The 16,300-nt window shown below is 36.9% G+C and overlaps 1 non-coding gene across 1 annotated transcript; it reads right to left on the reverse strand.

The window, feature by feature from the left end:
* Nucleotides 1-7,703: 7,703 nt before the first annotated feature.
* LOC136128681 (U6 spliceosomal RNA) lies at nt 7,704-7,806 on the reverse strand. Its single transcript, XR_010656263.1, has one exon. It is a non-coding gene; the product is annotated as a U6 spliceosomal RNA (small nuclear RNA).
* Nucleotides 7,807-16,300: the final 8,494 nt, after the last annotated feature.

Below are 16,300 nucleotides of genomic sequence, written 5' to 3' on the forward strand. Positions count from 1 at the left end.
CTCATGTCAAAAAAGCAAAACACATTCCCTCTGGCCACCAAAACCATATTGATGACAAATATCCAAAAGCTATAATCAGAGTTCTCCTGTTAAGACTTCAATACATTTTGAGATATAAATATCAATCTCATGTAATTTCAGTTTACAAGGCTCTCAAAATTTGTTAGAGTTTTGGTTTCAATAAACACACCCAAAACATGTTTTGTATAACAGTACTAATATTAATTCTGTGTTTAAAGCTAAATTATGAAGCTGTTATTAATTTAGAGCTAATGAATATAAAAAGGTGCTATGAGGATAATAATTAAGATTTTAAATGTTTTCTCTTGGGATAAAGAATTTTATCAAATAACGTAAACACACAAAATTTCTAGGCCTTAGTGGGATTCTCTATGCTTGTGAATTTACACTAGCTTATGATAATTTAAGAAAACACAGATATAAACTCACTTTAAACATTTCGAAGTCTGCATTTCATGACATACTGAATCATAACAATATCCCTTGTTATAACTTTTATTATTAATCTTCACTGAGTTATTGAAAACAAAAGGTCTTATTTTTGTATGTCTAAAGAAAACCTATTGTTTTAATTCCACAGAAGTATACTCAAATATCATACCTCACTTTGTTGAAAATTCAGTAAAGCAAAAGGGAATTTAAACATAAATAAAACATCCTTCAATACAAAACGGGAATTTTATTTTTCATTTTTTCCTGTGCTCAGTGTCAGTCCTAACCAGTACTCAACTCCCTCCTCGCCCTGACCCCAACCTTCTGCCCTCATCTCTTAGTACCTAAGATTGGCTTTGTCTGTTCTTAAAATTGAAATAGCACCTTAACATTATTAGACAGATTTATTTAATAAAAACCACATTATTTCTAAATGGCATTCACCCTCTCAGAAGTTTAAATAATCTGCCAGAAATTTACCCCAGCACTGACCTTGTTTTCTTTAGTAGAGTACAAGCTTTTAATAAAACACTCTGACAGTCAACAGCAAAAAGCTGTTTGTCTCACCTTAATATATAATAACAAGGAAAAGTATCGTGGTTCTTTATATGGACATATTTATATAAGCACACAGACATGGGGGTTATTGGTTAGTACAAAAACGCATATTCCAAACGCTCCTTACATTCAAATCCAGCTAGTTATGGTTTGTTTTGATCTTTGAAAATGTGTTTGAAAGTTTTGTGGGCTTACTTCACGTATTATATCCAGTTAAACTTTAATACAAACTGACTTTTCCCCTCTACATAGTTACTCTCCGACTGCTGTCAGTCAGCAGGAGCTCTGCATACACAGACTCATGTTAACAGTGGCCTCTGGAAGGATGTGATTTCTAACCTATTCAGTCTCCTACAGAAAAGCTCAGATTGTATTTCAAACCAAAATAAAAGTTTCTCTGGAGGTGATTCTTTATTCCCCACCTTTACTACCTACTAGCACAAGTAATCAATCAAAAGGGAAATGGATAGTCAACTTTAGATTTGTAACCAGTGTGAATGTTCCAACAAAGAGTATGTATGCTTGTATTACAGAGAAATATGGGAATAGGTGAGTGGACACTTATGGAATCTCCTTCAAAGAAATCCTATGAAAGAAAAGAGATGGTTTTAACATTTTTCCCTCCAGTGAATGGATTATCTAACATCTAAGTTTATCCTGGGCATATGTTTAGTTCATGAACTTTATTATATTTGATGTCAAGGTGGCTTAAAATGGTTTTGCATTCTTGCCCACTTGCTGAAGGCCTACCAACCTTTCAAGAATCAGCACAAACAACAATTTACTTTGAAACTTTCACTGAACTGACTCCACAAGCACAGTTAAGTATTCTTCTGTAATCCTCTGTTTTCAGAGCAGCGTTTCCTTAAACTTCAATATTTAACTTTGTGCACAGCATCCAGTATCTATCTTTGAATATACTGGGCAAGTAAAAATAGAACTGTTCGCTAATTATTTTAAAATGAAAATCTCCGCTCAGTGAAATCTAAGTTCTATTTTATGCCACCCCTCCTTGAATCTTCCTTAACCACCCAAGCCAAAACAGCTTCTTTCTTCTGTGAGTTCTGTTACATGTCCAACTCATTGGTTGTCCCCACTAATCTGTATCACATGCAGTTCTCCAGGACCTCATGTTTTCTACCAAAAAGAATGAAAATTTCTGAGAGATAGGGAGAGTCCAGCACAGCCCAGAGTCTAGTCCGTTGCGAGAGTCGTCCAAAATTTCTTAAGTAAATTCTAGCTATCCTGGCCTGACACTAGAAGGCTTTAAATTTTTTCAAACTTATTCTGGTGTCACACTAAAGTCTGTATCATCCTGGAATACTAGTGACCAGCTAAGTTACGTCAATGACCAAAACACCCTTTGCGCAGGTGAAAATCTTCTTTCCCACTCACATCATCTCTAAAAACTAATAATGTCACTATAGTGTTCTTTCTAATAGGTGCTTCCAATGTGATATCTAAGGTAGGCTCTGCTTCTAGACGTCAAAAGTTTAATAAACTAGCCAAAACTTTAAAACAGAATAACAGGAAAATATAGGTTGGGGTTTATTTTGGAGGAATTGCTATTAGCCTGACTACAAGGCTAATCTTCAAACATGACTCTAAAGAAAAGGTCAGCAGCCTGAACTCAAACAGAAATGGTTGTTAATAGATGAATGCAGTGATGAGGGCCCTCGTGGGTGGGTCAGCTCAGTGACTTCTGACCACCTCAGAAGCACAAGCTGTGAAAACACAAGCATTCCTTCATTTCACTTATCATTTGGATCCTAAGCTCCGATTCACTTTTTTCAAAACTTATTTTGGAGCCAACAGCGATTGGTAAGTGAAAGGCTACCTGGGGCTGATTGTCAGCAGCAGCAGGGTCCCGTGTGGAGGAGAATTATCGCTCTTGTTCACAAGAGCATGTTTATAATACATCTGAAATTGCCTGGCAGAGGGTCTTTGAGGAGACTGCAGAGCAAGGGTGGAAAGAGAGAAGAATATGGATTGAAAAAGACACTCCAGTGATTTAGAAAGTTCTTTGGGGAAATGTTTTCCCTCTCTATTCAGTCTTTTTCATACTTTATCAACTCAATTTTATTTAGTATCTGTGTATGATGTTTAATACTTGCTTTCTAATTTTTTTTCTATCCAAATAACTATGTGTAAGGTCTAGATAGTTCCTAGCAGCAGATCACAAACTTTGCATTTAATACTCATTCAGTCACCTAAGAACAACTTGCCTCAGACACCTGGACCTCAGCGGGCAGCCCTCAGGAAGCCACTGTCCAACCAGGTCTGAGGAGTGAAATGGTGTAGTAGGCTCACACAGACCTGGGCTGCTGTTCCTCAACTACTAACTGTGTGATGTTGGAAAGTACACTTACCTTCTACTGAGCTTGAGTGGTAGAACCGGAAAAGGACTTGGGAGGGATGGGTGTGACAGGAAATTAAAATGCAGGTACACAAATTACATTTCAGAACTACCTGTAAAATATTCTCACCAAAGAGCATCTTCACAATAGACAGACTGTCAATTCTTATGATGTGGACACGTACAAATGATTCTGTAGGAAAATCCTGTGGTTTTACTTTAACAAAAGTGAAGACTACATATCATTTAACATATCATCAGAAAGCTCTTTCTATTTGAAGGGGCCAAAGTCTAGACATAACTTGTAACACCACTGAATTCTATGCCTGAGAACAAAGGGTAATTTCTGCTCAGCAATCCTCAGTGGGTATGTAAATGAATGCTGCTGAAATATTCAGAAGCTGATACCAATACAAAGTGAAGTGTAATAATCTAAATGTGCCATTGCTTTCCCCTCCTACTAATTACTTGCTTTAGGCTGTTTTCACCAATATTTTGTCTCCTTGCCTTTTCTGTTCAGACTGAATGGACACCTAACTAAAGTAGGATCACTACTATTTCTTAACACAACTTTGAAGCATTGTCACTATTTTACTGGCTTTGTTGCTGCCCTGGCCGTGAACACTTAGCAGAGTTGGCTGAAGTGCAAAACGGCCGAAGTCACAATTTGTATGGGCTAAATTACTCTTCGTTCTATGGAAACAGATATCACTTAGACAACAGGGAAAACGTTCATGGGTTAAAAGAAACATCAAAACCAGTGCACCTCAGAAGGTATGGTCAGCTAAAGGCTAATGGGTAACTGCTGATTTCCTAAAAATTTTGAGGACACAAAATAAAATTGAATGGTCTCAAGTCGTCAATGCAATGAAGTTTGGGGGTGTTTTCACTCTGCATGAAATAATTCTTCCCATTGTTAATTTCATCCACTCTACCTCCATCCCAGTTTCCTCAGGACTCAGACTTACTGATTAAACTTAAAGGCAAATCCAAAGGATGTTTACCCTGCTTATTCAGAGGAAGCCTCTCCTTTTGGACACAAAGGCCTTGTGTCTAGCTAAAGCTCACTAGCTAGCTTTCCCTTCCTTCAGAACAAGTTCTGTACTGAGAGGCTCTTCAGGCTCTCTTGAAAATTGGTTCCTTATAGACCCACTCCTCCAACATTAATTTAACAGTCGTAAATCCAGAGGTTGATTCAGCTTATGCTCGAGCCATACCTGGAGCCGCCAATCATTAACCATATGAATAAGTGAGAATAAGTTTCCTGTTATTTATTTTATAGGGTTCCAATATGATTTTATATCAAAATAACCTTTTTTTGGATGACTCCCACTCCATAAAAATGACAGCAGATGTGGACATGAAGATGCATGAAAAGCCCAGAGCTGCCACCCCAACTCATCCTTCCCATCACAACCACCTCCCCTTTGATTCAAGGAAAACAACTAAAAACTGGACTATATCATTCTGCTCATAGAGTCTCACTCTCTAAATGATGCATGATGGCGGGAATTATGAAAAGTAAAAGAATAAATGAAATTTGGGGAAGTACCTAAATATTATTAATTTATAATTCGTATTATTAATGAAGCAATGTGGAATAAGAGAATTTTACAATATCATTAATAAACATTGTACCTTGAACACTTACTATATTTGCAACTGTGCTAAGTACATTCCATACTTTTTCTCATTTAATTCTCGCAACTAATAACTGATAGGTGCTATTATCATCTTCATTTTATAGCAGAGAAAAGTAAGCCTCGGTAAGGTTAAATAATTAACCCAAAGTCAACCAAATAGTGAATGGAATAGCTAGAACTTGGATACAAGTCTCAATCCAACTCCAAAGATTCTTACTCTGTTCTTTATTGCCATTTTCATTCATTCCTTTATTCCTTCAAAATATGTTTACTGAACATCACCTAGGTGAAGGGTTTTAGAGTTGATGTTATGATATATCTCAGAAACTATAATGACAGCTCTTATCTTTAAAGAATTTATAGTTACTTACAGGGCGTACGGTCTTCAAAGGACTCAGTATGTAAGAGGTATATCTAAATAATTATATAGTTATCCTGGGTTGCATAATAACTTAATTTTTCTGTGCTTTCTACATATGAACACATTGGAAGAGATCTGGAAGGACTGACAAAGACCCTCACCCCCAAAATTATCATTCTGAGCATAGGTGTAAAGGGCAAGCAGTGGGGGATTGATCCAGAACCAAATTGCGCATGCCCTGAGTGGCTGGAGAAGAGCTCAATGATTTACGGAGCAGCCTCAATTTCTGAGAAAGGGAACTCACTATTTAATAACTCTAGCTAAAATATAAAATAATTCAGACTTAGTCTATTCTATCTTTGTGAAAACATTTGTGGGAATGATCTAGAAGACAGGATGGTATCAGAGAACATAAACTGTGGAATCAAGAAAAATCTGTGTTTGAATCCTGGCTGATCCATGTTCTAGACAAAATCCTTAAATTCTCTGAAGCTGTTCTCACATCAGTAAACTAGAGATGATAATAACGGCATCCATCTTAAAGGGTTGTTGTAAAACAATCAAGAAACACTTTACATGAGGGAGATACCCAGTATGTGTTACAGCTTTTAGCACTACTCAATCTTACGTCCTTTTATTTTCAGGAATATTGTATATGTAGGTAGGTGTCCTTGTCTTCCCTCCCTACCGTAGATGAATTCCTCCTAAAACGACATACTTGGTCAATGAAAGAACTTCTTCATGATAAAAATAAAACAATTAAACAATTAATTATAGTATACATGAGGCATTATTCTCACCTGATAGACTATTCAAACTCAAACTCAACTCCAAAACACTGGATTATCACTTTCAGAAAATAGACTTTCTTATCTTTTCTTCTATTTTTTAAAACCAAGCTTATTGAGGTATAATTTAACATACAGTAGGATTTGCCTTTTTTTAGTGTAAGTTCTATGACTTTTGACAAACACATACAGTCATATAACCACCAAAATCAAAATACAAACTGTGTCATCACCCCGAAATTTCCTCATGCCTATTTGTGGTCCATCTCTCACAATGCCTAAAGCCCCTGGCAATTCTGATTTGGTGCCTATAGTTCTACCTTCTCAGAATGTCAAAACAGAACGATTACATATTACAAAGTAGTCTTCCGAATTTGGCTTCTTTCACTAAGCATAATGCATTGAGATTCATCCATTCACTGCATGTACCGGTAGTTGTTCTCTTTTTATTTTATGGTATTTCACTGTATGAATGCATCAAAGTTTGTCTTGTTGAAGGACATTTTGATCTTTACACTTTGGGGCAATTATGAATAAAGCCACTACAAACTCTGCCAAACTGCTTTCTATAGTAGCTGTACAATTTTGCATTTGCACCAGTAATGTATAAGAATTTCAGTTGTGTCACATCTTCAACAGCACTTTTTAAAAACAGGCATTCTAATAGGTGCATAGTGGTATCTCATGATGGTTTTAACTTGTATTTCACAAATGACACCCAATTTAAGTTTGAATGGTCAGCAACCCTGCCTCACCTGTTGTTTAATGTTTTTCATAACACAACTTTATGCTGCAGACAGAATAAGTCCCCTGGCACTTCAGTAAACAAAGAACGCTGCTGCCATCAAGCCCTCAGCCACTGCAGCCACCCCCAACAGTGCACCCTGAGGGGAATCAGGATGGAGAAAAGCAGGATACTGGCCCTAGGTAGTTAAGGTGCACATCAACAGAATGATTTCTATAAACCCAGACTTGTATCTTCCCATACACAGAAAAGCACTAATATCATTAACTTGAGATGGTTTTTTGTGATTAGCAGTAATCTTTTGATGTTTGACTACATTTTGTGTTGGTTTGTTTTTTGGGGTGTTTGTTTTTTGGGGGGTCTTTTGTTGTTGTTTTTCAGCACAAACTCCTACATATCTTGGTTCCTCCCTTACCACTTTGGAACAGTCCCTCAGAGCTATCTGAAAGGTTGCCATTCTGGGTTATAGTCCTTAATAAGGTCCCTGAATAAAACATTATTCTCATCTTTCACGCTGTGCTTTTTTTTTTCAGTTGACAATGCCTTCCATAATTTAAGGTAATGGGAAATAAGATAATGTAAACCTTTGTGAGATAAACAACATCCCACTGCGGTACTCAGCTACTCAACTGCACCTCAACATTTGTATGTACAGCTTGTACCCTAAAATTTTACATTTCTATATTGTTCTGTAGTTTTCCTCTGATTTTTTTAAATCTGGGAACATTGTATTTATCAACTAGACTTGAGTCTTCACTAAGACAGTGAGTTGATCATCTCTGTCCTAACATTATTTTTTTTTAATATGGAACACTTCACAGATTTGTGTGTCACCTTGCTCAGGGGCCATGCTAATCTCTCTACGGTTCCAATTTTAGTATATGTGCCACTGAAGTGAGCACTATCTTAAACTTACATTATGCTAAGAGCCTTATTCCACAAAGGCTTGTGGAGTGAATTGAGAGCATTTAAGTCATAATTTTGTCCTGCCCTTCTCCAAGTTAAATGTCACCAGTTGCTGAGGGTCGACACTGAACAGAAGACAGAGAAGGAAGTGTTAAGAGCATGAGAACATTTGAGAGCTTAAGTGGGGATTGGTTAGCGCTCTAAAGAAAGTTGAAGAGAAAATGCAAAGTGAAGTATTATACAATGTAAATAAAGAAGCACAGGCAAAAGTAAGAAGAAAATAAGCAAAGGGAATATTGAAAATATAAGTAAAGGAAATAATTCATCATATAAGAGGGTAGGACTGAAGATCAGGAATATGCCAAACATTATTATACATGAATACATCTATTTTATTGATAATATTGATTCTCTTGGTCTATAAGTTAAATCAACCCTCCTGACAGATGTAGGATGAAGAATGAGTGATATATTACTTGCTATATTTCTGGGGATAATGCTTAAACAGGTTTTTTTTTCTATTAACAAATCTCCTGAACTTTTATTAAAATTGAAAATACTAATACAGACTCAAAACAGTCAAGATACTAGCATGTGAGTGAGACTGGGGAGAAGATGGGGGAGACTCAGCATCCCCCTAATGACCATCATCCTAATACTGTACCTTTAAATGCTACCAAACACTGACAACAGCCCAACCACTACACTGAACTCTGTGTATTCAACTGCTCGCTCAGCATCTCCCTTTGAATTTGAAACTTTTTTCAAATTTTTCATGGTCAAAGTTTTTCATGGTCAAAACAGAATTATTTATGCGTTCTTCATATGTGCCCCAGTTCCAGTTTCCTCCAACTCAGTGAATGGCAGCTCTAGTCTTCCACTTGCCAAAACCTTAGTCATTCTTCACTTTTTCTAACATGCCACTCCAATCCATCAGCAAATCCAAATAGCTGCATCTTCAGAATACACCCAGAATCCTACCACTTCTTATCACAATATAGTCAAAGCTACCATCCTTTCAACAGAATTATTGCCATAGCCTCCTAACTGGTCTCCCTGTTTCCTGGTTTCTCTGGGCTTATCTCTTATCAGTCCCCGCCTGGCTCATCCTTTTCTAGCCATACTGCCTTCCTTTCTCTCCTTGGAACATGCCAAGCAAGCTCCCCCCCCATAAGCCCTTGGTACTTTTTCTTCACTCTCTCTGAACTGTCTCCCCCCAAGATATATACATGCTTCTTCCTGTTCTTTTCAATCCCTGCTCAAAGGATATCTTCATTCTCAAAAAGGCTTTTCCTGACCATTCTGCAGAAACAGCACCCTCTTCCTGTTTTCCTCCATCCAAATTATTCTGATTTACTTTTCTCAAGAGCACTTGCCACCACCTACCATTTTATATATTTGTTCATTTACTATCTATTTTATCATCATCTGGGTCCCCCACAGGAACCTAAGTTCCATGAGGGATTTAGCCTACTTTGTTCACTATTGAATTCCCAGTGCCTAGAAGAATGAGTGGCTCACAGAATGTGGCAACATGGATTTGTTAAATGAACGAATGAATGATTTATCAGCCTGAAGTAAGGTCACACCAAGTGATAGAGTGTGCATATGAACCCAGCACCTTGATTCCTGATCAGCGCTCTTAACCACTCTGCTTGTTCTACTCATCCTGAGACAGCTATTGTAAGGACTGAAAGACATAATTTAGGTCAATTTTCCATCATCGCATTTGATACACAGTAATTACTGAATGAATGACAAACATCTTTTTATTTCCAGGGCTTTCTCAACTTCAATCCCCTCAAAGGTTGGTAACAGATGAAATCTGTCAAGTCTTGGTATTTGGCATAGTAGAGAATAATTGATGTGACTGTCCCCCAAATTTTAGTAAAGGGAGGCCTCTACCAGTCATTTTCCAAAACATATATAGTATCCCTCCCTTCCTGACTCTGAGGCCAACTTGACTTCCTTTTCAAAATTCTGAATAAAAAAAGAAGGCAGAGTATGAGGGAATAAAATGTATAGAATACATCAAGATAGATAGATAGATAAAAAGAAAATCCTATGTATCCCTCACATAGACAGAATTTACCAAGCATAGGTTGCTATCATTTGAACAAACAAACTTCAGATTCCCTGGGGCTGACTTGAAGGTTAAACAAAATTATACATCCAGAGCCAGGGTGATGTTGTCTTCAGTTCTGCCCCCTTCCTCAGTGCCCCCTTCTTTCCTCATCCACACTATTGAGCATTTAGTGGGGTCTGGTAAAGGTCAGCAGCAGATGGACATCTGGTACTTTGCACAAATATTAACAATATGTAAGTTTTAATATGCAAGGAATTTTTCAAACTTTTTTATTGAAGTATAGTTGATTTACAATGTTGTGTTAGTTTCCGGTACAGAGCAAAGTGATTATATATATATAAATATATATATACACACACACACACATATATTCTCTCTTCCATGTTCTGTTCCATTACGGTTTATTACAGACTACTGAATATAGTTCCCTGTGCTATACAGTAGGGTCTTGTTGTTTATTTTATATATAGTAGTTTGTATCTGTTAACTCCAAACTCCTAATTTCCCCTTTGGTAACCATAAATTTGTTTTCTGTGTCTATGAGTCCATTTCTGCTTTGCAAATAAGTTCATTTGTATCACATTTTAGATTCCACAATAAGTGATATCATACAGTATCAATATTTGTCTTTCTCTTTCTGACTTACTTCACTCAGTATGATATTCTCTAAGTCCATCCATGTTGCTGCAACTGGCAATATTTCATTCTTTTTTATGGCTGAATAATATTTCATTATATATATATATATATATGTATATATATACACACACACATACACACACACACCACATCTTTATCCATTCATCTGTGGATAGACACTTAGGTTGCTTCCTTGTCTTGGCTATTGTAAATAGTGCTGCTATGAATACTGGGATGCATGTATCTTTTCAAATTAGAGTTTTCATCTTTTCCAGATATATGCCCAGGAGTGGGACTGCTGGGTCATATAGCAACTCTATTTTTAGTTTTTTAAGGAAACTCCATGCTGTGTTCCATAGTGGCTGCACCAATTTACATTCCCACTAACAGTGTAAGAGGGTTTCCTTTTCTCCACACCCTCTTCATCATTTGTTATTTGTAGACTTTTTTTTTTTTTTTTTTTTTGCAGTACGCGGGCCTCTCACTGTTGTGGCCTCTCCCGTTGTGGAGCACAGGCTCCGGACGCGCAGGCTCAGAGGCCATGGCTCACGGGCCCAGCTGCTCCGCGGCATGTGGGATCTTCCCGGACCGGGGCACGAACCCGTGTCCCCTGCATCGGCAGGCGGACTCTCAACCACTGCGCCACCAGGGAAGCCCTGTTATTTGCAGACTTTTTAATGATGGCCCTTCTGACTGGTGTGTGGTGGTGCCTCATTGCAGTTTTGATTTGCATTTCTCTAATAATTAGTGATGCTGAGCATCTTTTCATATGTCTCTTCACCTCCTTCCTCTTGTGCAGATAACAGCAATACAAAGAGCAATATTTGTTCTTTTGTTACAGGCAAATCTCTGACCTGTTGCCACATTTGGGTCTGTTTTAAAACTTTCGTCATTTCAATTCACATAAAGCAAAGAATAAAAAAGGAAGTTTGCCATTTCTCATTTGATCAGCTATCCAAGAACAAAGTGAATTTCTTCAATATTGTAAGGTTCACATGGTGAACACTAAGAGATCTTTTCAGGAAAACAAAGTGTTGGTTAAGTCCTTTGTTATGAGCACATTTTAAAATAATAAAAATGATCTTTAATCCTGATTTAACATAATTTCTAATAAATTCAAACATATATTTGTTCCTCACGGAATTTTAATGTCAGTATTTTGTAAATGAAATGTCAGTATTTTTCTAATTGGTTCTCAGCTGATTTTTTTTTTTTTCAGTCATCAACCCTGTGATACATTTTGGGAGTTCAGTGTAGGGAGTACACACACACTGCTTTCTGTCAGGTTTTTTTTTAAGTCTTCCTTAATGAATTCTTAATTACATTATTCAAAAGATCTATTATTCAGCATTCATCTCACTGCTAAATGAAAGTCTTTACCTGACATGTGAATGAAATGAGTCTAAATGCTTTCCATGCCACCGAGGGATTCTGAATAGACTTTTAGCTTCATGGCAGCAAGAGGCTTCATTTCTGTTTTAAATTTGTATGGATTGTTTTGAGAGATGGGTAACTATGCAATAGTACACCAATCTGAGCAGCACTTGACTTCCAGTGTGCTCTCAGACTTACTTAGGGCCAGAAAAATGCAAACAAGGTCAGATGATAGCTGAAAGTGGAAGAATTCCATACAAGATTTGATAACCTGTACAAAGATTTCAGATGAATGCAAGCATCACCTAAAACATGGACTAATTTCAGATGAGGAGAGTGAACCTTCCTGAGAGCTCGTTATAAATGTCCCTCCTGTCATTTCTTTATCAGGAAAAAAAAAACAGTGCTAAGTTGTAGCAAGAGAAATTCAGAGACCCTTCATAAGATAACAAGACTTTTTTTTAAACATACTTTTCGTTGTTTTCAACGAACTAATGCATAATAATAAGGAATAGTCTCAGGCTTTATATGCCCCTCTTATAGTCATATCTAAAACTGAGCCAGTTACTAGTCTAATTATCAAGCAGTTCCCACATCTTCAATGATACTCCAAGAAGGTATCTACGAGGAAGGTAAACTGGAGTATGAAATAGTTCTAACTGGGCTCTAGAACTCCCTCTGGTTCTACAGAATATAAACAAACCTGCTGGAGACTGTAAATTTAGTGAAAGCAAAATTCATGTTCTAAAGAACTGAAAGCAACAACTTCAGAATCTTTGCCCTCCCTAACCCAGCTTCAGAAAAGAAAAGAAAAAAAAAAACAAACAAAATTAGCAAGAGCACCTAACAAGACAAGTTTACTTTTGTTTCGCTAGGCTTGGTTTTATTCTGGTTTTTCTAGTGTAAGAAACCTGGCTGAAAACACTGTTACTTGCTTTGCTAGGTTCAGGGTACGTCTGTGAGCAAAAGTGTATAAGAACCAGCCCTATGCCACATTCAGCTATGCAGAGCTGATTGAATAAATGACTTCATAGCCTTGCATCTTGTATGGAGTTGACAAAAACAATGAAATCTTTTGGATCGCCAGGTCCATCTAAGCATATTCTTAGAGAAAGCGTAAGTTGATAGTTAAGATTCAGGACTCTCTTTGAAGATTGGAGGAAATATGTCTGGGCAGAAAAGCAAGAAATTTTTCTTCCGTGATTGTTTTTATAATAACTGCCATTGTAGCCAAAATTGGAGAACCACTTGTTCTGCAATTGTTGAGGAGAGTGGAGAAAGTATATAGAGGAGAAATTTCAATATGAAATTACACCAAACACAGGAGGGTTGCTATATCTTCAGGGGAAGATATATTTAAATGTTTCCATATTATTAACTAAATATCTTGAAAATCAATGATAAATATACACATTTTAAAATTCAGTGTCTACACATTTTTAAAGAATACAGAGAAAAATGGCAGTCCATAATAAAAGAACAAGATGTGTCAGAGAAACAGAACATCATTAATTCAGTAGAAACCACAAATGGAGATTTATTTCTTTCCAATTTTTGATTTAAATCAAAATTTAAGATTTTAAGATAATCAAAGTTTAAGATTATTCCAACAACGGAGGATCCAATCTTAAAATATATTTCTCATGGGCCAGAGGTGACACTAAAGGTGTGGCCTTGAAGATGCTCAGGCTCTAATCCCTAACTGATTGGAAACAGAGAAAAGGTTAAGATCTTTAGAATCAGCCTCACTATGTGTACTTCTTGCTAGAAAAGAATGCCCACTTTAAACGGGTCAGGTATTACTTAATGAAACACCTGGCGTTTTCCAGCAGCAAAGCAATACTCCCTGGCTTTAAAAAAAAAAAAAAAAAGTATCCTTTAGAATACATAGGAATATTAGCGGAAAGCCCACATTAATCCTCTCCTGTGTGGGCAACTCCTAAGGACTGCAGTCCCCCATTCTCACTCAATGGGTTCCACCAGTTAAGCATCCTCTGCTGAGGCCCCCAGTCCACTCTAGCTCCTGGGATCAGGAACCCTCAGAGCAAAAGGCTAAGTCAGTGGAAGACTTCTGGTGTGACATAAGCTAGAGGGTTTGAAAATTAATCAAATGAGTCTAAACAGAAACAAATTTACATAAGGATGAAACCAGTAGGTAACTTAATGGAGCATCTGGGTACTCTCAGCTCCTGAGATCAGCACAAATTCTGTTTTCAAAGTAGGTGCTGCATTTGTTAGGAAATAAGTTCCATGGTAAAAGATACGATTCTCTGTCATGAGAGCCTCTTTCATTTTACAGAAGAAAACATAGATCAGACTTCTCTCCCACGGAGGGTTTGTACCCACAGCCTGGCTAGACTGTTTTATGTCTTGCTGCCCCCATTTCAATGCAGGTGGAAAAATAGACCTTAAAATAAAAGAAGCAGACAAAGAACTTGCCAAGCTTTAGCCCACAACCCATGCACATTTGTAGAAAATAAAAGGTGTATTTAGGGGGAAAAATCAAGACTGTTTAAGTGAAGCGTGCTGAGGGAATGAGTAACCCTGTCTTGGTGTCTGGCACTTGACAAGGTTCTCCACAATTATTTTTTCATCTGTAGTGCAAAAATCCATATTTATCTCTGCTACTGCCAGGAAAAAATATCCTAGTGAAGCTTATGAATAATATTTAAAAGTGAAATAAGCAACAACTATTTAATTATCTTGTTACTTATAGTTATAAAAAGCAATGTTACTTAAAATCCCAAAAGCTCCTTTCCTCAGAGCCATTGTAAACATCAACTATTGTTTACCAGATGTAACTTATTACTTCGGAAATGTCATTCTATTATACTTAAACTTAAACATTCTATTATACTGTACCATTCATAGGTGTCTCTTTCTGAACCCCTTTAAAAAGGAAATTCATGAAATAATAATACAAGTGTTTTTTATGTGACAATTTCATTTATTTTTAACCAATCTATTTTGCACTTTAACCTTCTGATTGTTTACCTTTTAAGTATCTATTAGATAGAGTGACTGCACTGTAGAATATTTTAACTCTGTACTGATAATGATAAGCAGGATTAAGAAAGAAAATGCGACTCCTTTGATGAAGGGCATTTCTTCACAATATGATTAATGCTTTTTCCCGTGTTAAAAATAACAGCAATTTCCTGTTTGTCCCTTTTCATTTCAATTAAACAATCCTTAGTGTTTCATATGGGGAAAGGTTTCTTTTCTTTCTTTTTTTTGCCACTAGCGAACATTTGAACTTCCTTCTGATATGATAATACTGGCCTACAACAGGCTAGTGTACAGCAAACCAACATCGAAGACTGCTTCTTATTTTGGGTGACAATTATTCCAAATTAACAATTCTTATACTTAGGGCAGTTAAAAATTATTTCAAACAGGCTAAATATGTTTAATTAAATGATTTTCTAGATTGTTTTTGAACCCCGGTCCCACCACTCTGTGTAGCACCAGGGGTATTTACAATCCCTTAAAAACGTCTGCTCTTTATTCTGAATTTTGTATGAAATCATTAGGAGTATGAGGTTCTCACAGTCATTAATGTGTTAAAGGAGATGTACATGAGAGGCAATCCTTAAAGTTAGAATTACTGATAGCTATAAAAGCACTAGCTCATAAACCACGTAACCTTCTTAGCTGGTCAAAAGAGTATAATCCTCTCAGTTATTAGAAGACCTCTGAAGTGAAACATAGAAACTCAGCCCTTCTGCCTGTTTTTTAAAAAAATTCTCCTAGACTATAGACTAAATCACAGGGCAGTGTGGGCTCAGCCCCATCTGCGTGGCAAGCAGCGAATTACTTTCCTTGAACTTTGCTCCAGTCAGGACATTTCAGGGCTTATAAATCTTGAATCCATCTAAGTTCACCTTAAATTAGCCTTGCAAAAACACACTCTAAACTCCAGTTGTCAGCCTGGTGGCTTCTGGCCAGATGCCACTCAGCAGCTGAAACACTGTCATCTTCCCTTTCACTTTTTTTTGTATTAGACACAATTTTTAAGGAAAAAAAAAGAGTATGTAAGCTAATATGATGTGGAGAACAACTATAGCTGAATAATGGTACTGTTAGCAGGTACATTTTACAGTTAAAATATATGTGATGAAAACAGTGGTCAAGGCAGTCTAGCTGTGTGTACAATAATGCCATATATGGCACAAGGAATCTGGGACTGGGCCAGGGGCTTGGCTAAGCCATGCCAAGATACAACAGATTTTTCAATTTTCCAGCAAATAGAAACAAAATACTAGTTTCAGAAGGTGTACTCAACAAACACTTCCCAATGTGTTTCTGATTTGCGGTCAGAATGTTTTTACTGTTGGTGCCCTGCACTTTTGAGACATTTATTTCCTAAAAGAAAGATTCCTTTCTATAAA

This window comes from Phocoena phocoena, chromosome 9, assembly GCF_963924675.1.
Source record: "Phocoena phocoena chromosome 9, mPhoPho1.1, whole genome shotgun sequence".
NCBI lineage: Eukaryota > Metazoa > Chordata > Mammalia > Artiodactyla > Phocoenidae > Phocoena > Phocoena phocoena.